A 6995-nucleotide genomic window follows, 5' to 3' on the forward strand; every position below is an offset into this window, starting at 1 on the left:
GGAGGGGTCTCCTCTGCTTGGCCAGCTGGCTGAGAATGGGGCTTCTGCTGTCTGTGTTCAGCACACAAGGGGCACTGCCCCGGGGACGGGGAGTGGGAGGGGCACTGCCCTGGGGACGGGGAGTGGGAGGGGCACTGCCCTGGGGATGTGTCGGGGTGGGGTGGGGAGGGGCACTGCCCCGGGGACGGGGAGTGGGAGGGGCACTGCCCTGGGGATGTGTCGGAGGGGGGGTGGGGGAGGGAACTGGCCAGGCAAGCGGGAGCTCTCAGGCTCATTCATTCCAGCTCATGAGCTGTAGGGAGCATGTGTGGGTATGAGCAAAACCCAGTGTGTGAGGGGGGAGTGGGGAGTGAGTGAGCATGCCCAGTGTGCAATGGTGGTCGGGGGAGTGTCATACCCGGTATGTAATGGCAGGTGTGGGGTGGGGGTTTGAGCGTGCCCAGTGTGCAATGGCGGGTGGGGCTGAGCGTGCCCAGTGTGCAATGGTGGGTGGGAGTGAGTGTGCCCAGTGTGCAATGGCAGGTGAGGTGAGCATGCCCAGTGTGCAATGGCAGGTGAGGGTGAGCATGCCCAGCATGCAATGGCGGGTGGGACTGAGCGTTCCCAGCATGCAATGGCGGGTGGGGGTGAGTGTGCCCAGTGTGCAATGGCAGGTGAGGGTGAGCGTGCCCAGCATGCAATGGCGGGTGGGGCTGAGTGTGCCCAATGTGCAATGGCGGGTGGGGGTGAGCGTGCCCAGTGTGCAATGGCAGGTGGGGGTGAGTGTGCCCAGTGTGCAATGGCAGGTGAGGGTGAGCATGCCCAGTGTGCAATGGTGGTTGGGGGAGTGTCATGCCCGGTATATAATGGCAGGTGTGTGGGGGAGGGCGGGGGGGGGGGGGTTGAGCATGCCCAGTGTGCAATGGCGGGTGGGGGTGAGCGTGCCCAGCGTGCAATTGCGGGTGGGGGTGAGCATGCCCAGTGTGCAATGGTGGGTGGGGCTGAGCATGCCCAGTGTGCAATGGCGGGTGGGGGTGAGCGTGCCCAGTGTGCAATGGGGGGTGGAGGTGAGTGTGCCCAGTGTGCAATGGCAGGTGAGGGTGAGCATGCCCAGTGTGCAATGGTGGTTGGGGGAGTGTCATGCCTGGTATATAATGGCAGGTGTGTGGGGGAGGGCGGGGGGGTTGAGCATGCCCAGTGTGCAATGGCGGGTGGGGCTGAGTGTGCCCAGTGTGCAATGGCGGGTGGGGGTGAGCGTGCCCAGTGTGCAATGGCAGGTGGGGGTGAGTGTGCCCAGTGTGCAATGGCAGGTGAGGGTGAGCATGCCCAGTGTGCAATGGTGGTTGGGGGAGTGTCATGCCCGGTATATAATGGCATGTGTGTGGGGGAGGGCGGGGGGGTTGAGCATGCCCAGTGTGCAATGGCAGCTGAGGGTGAGCGTGCCCAGCATGCAATGGCGGGTGGGGCTGAGCGTGCCCAGTGTGCAATGGCGGGTGGGGGTGAGCGTGCCCAGTGTGCAATGGTGGGTGAGGGTGCCCAGTGTGCAATGGCAGCTGTGTGCATGGGCAGCCGTGGATGCACCAGCTCTCAGCACTGCAGCAGCCGGACCCAGAACTCAGCGCTGCCCGCTTCCCTCCATGCCATTCTCCCTCGTGCCCGGCTCGGAGCCACCAGCCCTTCCTGCGCCCCGCGGGGGAGCCGCAGCCCAGCCATGTGAGGCGTTAATGTAGCGACTGTGCCCCAGGAGAGTACAGGCGCTGGCTGGTGTGGGTGTGGTGTGTGGGTGTGTGCATCCACACAGGGCTGCTCACGGGGGCGGAGGGTCAGCTCTGTGTCATAGGCTCTGTACTGCCAGCAGCGATTCTCCCCTCCGGCAGGGCTGGGGCCGGAGCTGCTGGAGCCGGTGGCTTGGCTCTGCAGGCCTGCTGCTGCCCGCTGTTCCCGGAGTGGAGCTGGCTGGGGGGTAGCTGGCTGCTGCGTGTGCCGCTTGGCCAGCTCGGTGCGAGATTCCTCCCACATACCTGGCATAGAGAGCGGGGTCACAGCGCACTGCCCTCAGCAGCTGCCACATTCCTGCCTGGCAGCGGAGCCTGGCCTGTTCCTGCCAGCAGGGGGCAGTGCTGCTCGCTCCCAGCTCATTTCCATGCCAGGCCCTGCCAGTGCCGGGTCCCTGCTCTTCCCTGCGGCCCGCGGGGGCGGGGCCGGAGTTAGGGGCAGGTGACTCAGGCGACAAGGTTTTGTTGTTAGCGACAAAAGGGAAAGTAGAACATGGTGCAGGCAGCTGGGTTCGTCCCGTAGCCGGGTTCATTTTCCACTCACCTCCCAGCACGTTCTGGACCGTTGAAGAATCTCGTCGAACCTGCCAGACTTTCTGAGAACGACATTTTCCTTGACCCTCTGTCACGGACCCCCAGGCCTCGTGCCCTCTCTCGGCTCCGTACGGTCCCTGCAGCGCGACAGCCCTGCTGGGGGGCGACTCTCTCGGCTCCGTACGGTCCCTGCAGAGCGACAGCCCTGCTGGGGGGCGACTCTCTCGGCTCCGTACGGTCCCTGCAGCGCGACAGCCCTGCTGGGGGGCGACTCTCTCGGCTCCGTACGGTCCCTGCAGAGCGACAGCCCTGCTGGGGGGCGACTCTCTCGGCTCCGTACGGTCCCTGCAGAGCGACAGCCCTGCTGGGGGGCGACTCTCGGCTCCGTACGGTCCCTGCAGTGCGACAGCCCTGCTGGGGGGCGACTCTCTCGGCTCCGTACGGTCCCTGCAGAGCGACAGCCCTGCTGGGGGGCGACTCTCTCGGCTCCGTACGGTCCCTGCAGTGCGACAGCCCTGCTGGGGGGCGACTCTCTCGGCTCCGTACGGTCCCTGCAGAGCGACAGCCCTGCTGGGGGGCCACTCTCTCAGGGGTTAAGCTGTAAGCCCCTCCGCCTCCTGGAACTGCACCTCTCTGCGCCTTCAGCACAGCTGTCTCTCTCTGTGGGGCCCCTCGGAGTCCCCTCGCTCTGCACTCACACACCCCGGGGCCCCACTCCCAGAGGGGTTGATGCCCCCTGGTCTCTAGCCCGGAGCGACGCTCAGCCAGCGTAACACAGGAGGTTTATTGAACATCTGAACCCAGCACAGGAAATTCTCCAGGCCTCAGGCCTGGCCTCCCTCAGCCCAGCACATCTAGGTCTCGCCAGCCTCCAGGTGGGCTCTGGCTGCTCTCTGCTCCCAGCCCAGAGCCCCCCTCCTCCCAGCTGGGCATCTGATCTCACCATCCCCCAAGCCCCACCTCTGTCCTTTGTCTTCTATAAACAGGCTGCCTGGGCCTCCTCTCCTCTCAGGCTCTCCTCTCATCCCTCCTTTGTTCCCCGCTGTCCAGAACCGGCTGTGACTCCAAGTGGGGCCTCCCGGTCACCAGTCGCTGAGCAGGCGTGGCTCTAGCAATTTCGCCGCCCCAAGCAGGGCGGCACGCCACGGGGGAAGCTCTGGCGGTCGCCGGTCCTGTGGCTCCAGTGGACCTCCTGCAGACGTGCCTGCGGAGGGTCCGCTGGTCCCGCGGCTCCGGTGGACCTCCTGCAGACGTGCCTGCGGAGGGTCCGCTGGTCCCGCGGCTCCGGAGGTCCACCGGAGCCGCCTGCCGCCCTCCCAGCGACCGGCAGAGCGCCTCCCGCAGCATGCCGCCCCAAGCACGTGCTTGGCATGCTGGGGCCTGGAGCCGGCCCTGTCGCCGAGGAATCCATTCTCCAGGCTGTCGTCCGGGGTCCCAAGTGCCACCACTGGCCTGTCACATAGTGTGGGGGAGTCCGGCCCTGCACCCCTTTTCCTGGGACTCACAGTGACTCTCAGCCAGCCAGTAAAACAGAAGGTTTATTGGACAACAGGAACACAGGATACAGCAGAGCTCGTGTTCAGAGCCAGGGCCCCTCAATCTGGCCTTTCTGGGGGTTCAGGGTGTCTGGATTCCAGCATAGGTTCCCCTGCAAACCCACCACCCAGGTCCCAAACCGAAAACTGACTCACTGACTAACTGACCCCACCCCCTCCACTCAGCTCCTTTCCTTTGTCTAGCTTCCCGGGCAGGGGTGTCGGCCTCCCCTCCCCACTGCCTACTCATGTTACAGGTTGAATACCTGTCTCTCACCTATCTCCGACAGCCCCTACTCCACCACACCTTCTCTAACAACAAACTCCTTCTCCCACTACCTCGTTAAACCAGTAACACACAGGGAAACTGAGTCCCACACCCTCTGCATGCAAACCACTGAAATAATAAGAAACTCCCCCCGCTTCGTCACACCCTCCTAGAACATGGTCAGCCAGGCCCTCGCAGGTATATAAGGGGCAGGCAGTGAGATATCAGAATGAACTGAAGTGACATGAGATCCCAGCTGCGATATTGTGAACCGTGTTTTCGTGAGTAATTGTGAAAGTGTACGTGTGATTTACAACTTAATAAGTGTAAGTAGAGACTAATAAAGGACATATTTAACGAGACGCCAGAGATAGTGATTGAACCCCTAGCTACGCAACAATAGCGAAGAAATACTGTTAACTCTAGTCCTTTAGTTCAAAAGAAGTAACATGCTAAAATTGTCACCTACTGTAACCCTAGTTACTACTGGGCCACCCAGCATTGGTGCACAGTTCAGTGTCTTGATGTTCGGACAGCAGAACCTCAGAACTGCAAACACCTCGGGAATGGAGGTTGTTGTCTCATCAAAACTTTTTGGTTCTTTACAACTGAACATTGACTTAACACAGCTTTGAAACTTTACTGTGCAGAATCGAAATGCTGCTTTCCCTGGTTTTTTACATTTAACACAGCCCTGTACTGTATTTACTTTTTTTTGGTCTCTGCCTGATTGCGTTCTTCCGGTTCGAAACGAGGTGTGGGGTTGACTGGTCAATTAATAACTTGGAGGTTCTACTGTATATTTCACTTATTCTGGAAATGAAAAAGTTTCTATAAGCTTAGAGGAAACTTTTTTTATTTGCTTACATGTGGTGTGAATAAAAGCAGCTTTACAGATCCTAGTGTGCAAATCTATCATCTTATATGACGGGGTAAATCGTGCATGCAAATGGTGCATCAACGTCGTGAAATGGGCTACAAATGCAATAAAAAATAAGGTTTTTCAAAAGTTTAACAAATGGAGGAGGGGAGCCGAAGATGCTCCTCACCTGGGGCACCATTTAGTCATGAGCCAGCCCTGCTGCTGTGAACCCCAGGGAGGTGGCAATGGTAGTGGTGGACTCTGGGTCATGGGTCAGCAGGGGATAGGGAGGCAGGCAGGCAGGCAGCCATACCCCTCCTGCCCATGCCATGGCCCGGTACCTGCTGCCCCATCCAGGAACGGGCCAGCCAGCTGTGCAAAGCCACCCATGAGGGTGGGGGTCTCCACAGCGAGCCCCTGCTGCTAACGGCCAGGCCCAGCATCAGAGCAGCCGTCCAGAGGCGGACTCCAGCCCTGCCCTGCTCCCCTGGCTGCCCAGGGATGGGTGTGATGGGGAGGCAGGGAGCTCACTCCTGGCACTCGGCCCCTCGCTCTGAGCAGTGGAGGCAACGTGCTCTGGTTCCAGGGGAGGGAGCGCCCCCTCTGGCCGGGGCACACAGCAGAAGCACTACCCTGCAGAGGGGCCAGCCTCAGACCCACCCTGGCTCTAAGGACAGAGGCCCTGAGTGGAGGGATGAGAGGATCCACAGGGAACGGCAGGAAATAAACAAAGACAGCTCCTGATTCCAGCTTTGTTGCGCCCACACAGCTCTGCCACCTGTCCCTGCCCTCAGCTCTGCCCCCCCCATGTGCCCAAACTCACCCCCTCTCCCTCTGGCAGGCGAGCGGCTCTTTGAGTCACTGGCGGCAGCTGTTCGGAGCCATCCTTCGCCTGCCAGAGCTGGAGCCAGGCGGAGAGCCAGTGGAGAAGTCCCTGGTAGCCCAGGCTCCCTGCACACCTCCCTGGGCTCTCCACCCTTCCAATAGCGGGCAGCAAATGAGCGCATCTCTCTGTGCCGCTGCTCCCCCGTGTGACCCGGGGGCCAGTAACCCTCCCCCCGGCCCCGGGTCTGTCTGGTCTGTTTAGCTGGGGCAGGGACCGTCTGAACCGCGGCCTGAACCGGCCATTTCCCCTGTGCCCGACACAGCTCCAGGCTCTTGCAGGCACTGGCAGAGCCCACACTGGCCGCCAGGCTGAGAGAGGGGTAGGGCCCAGGAGGGCAGGGACGGGGCAGGAGCTGGGGCCCTGCCTGAGGTGGGCTCAGAGAAGGCGGCGGGGTTTGAAGGGAGGGGTGAGCTGTCAGTGTTGCCCTGTCTCCGGGGCAGAGCTGTGTGGGACGCTCTGCGGGCCCTGGTGTGTAACCCCGGGCGGGGGCGGGGCTGTAGCTGTAGAGGGTGCGGGGAGCCGAAGGCCCTGCCGTTCGCACACTGCTGCAGCCATGGTACCGCTATGGAACCGGGCCTCATCCATCGTGGGCAGGTGGCTGTAACACGGTGAGGGTGAGGCCCTGCAGGGACGTGCTGTGACTGAGCCCAGCGCCTGGAGCCCTTGTGGGGCGTCCAGCCAGGGCAGGCTCCCTGCACACCCACCTCCCCAGGTGGGTCTGACCGGCACAAAGGGCTCGGCAGACACGCTGATGCGGGTGAAGGCGCTAGCTGCGCAGTAGCCTGTGTTGATTAGGAGCCGGTTTAACTAAACCGAAAGGAGCGAAATCGGCCGTGGCTCCGCTGGGCGGGTGTCTGAGCTGATTGGCGTGAGCCTGGCACCACACTCTTAGCTCAGCCTGGCTAGCAGCCCTTGGGCTGGCACTTGGTTCCTGGTCCGGAGCTTGCAGCTGCCACACAAAGGGTTAACCCTGCCCATCCCCCCACCCCCAGTGCAGTGGGCAGGGTGATATCTGACCTGAGCGCTGTGTAATGGGGACAGCTGCTCTCTCCCCCCTACACTAATATCCCTCCACCCCCCGCATGCACAGCACATGTGCTGTCACTCAGCCAGACAACAGTTTTATTTTAGCTCCGGACTGGAGAGCTCCACACAA

The sequence above is a fragment of the Mauremys mutica genome, chromosome 14 (genome assembly GCF_020497125.1).
Source record: "Mauremys mutica isolate MM-2020 ecotype Southern chromosome 14, ASM2049712v1, whole genome shotgun sequence".
Lineage (NCBI taxonomy): Eukaryota > Metazoa > Chordata > Testudines > Geoemydidae > Mauremys > Mauremys mutica.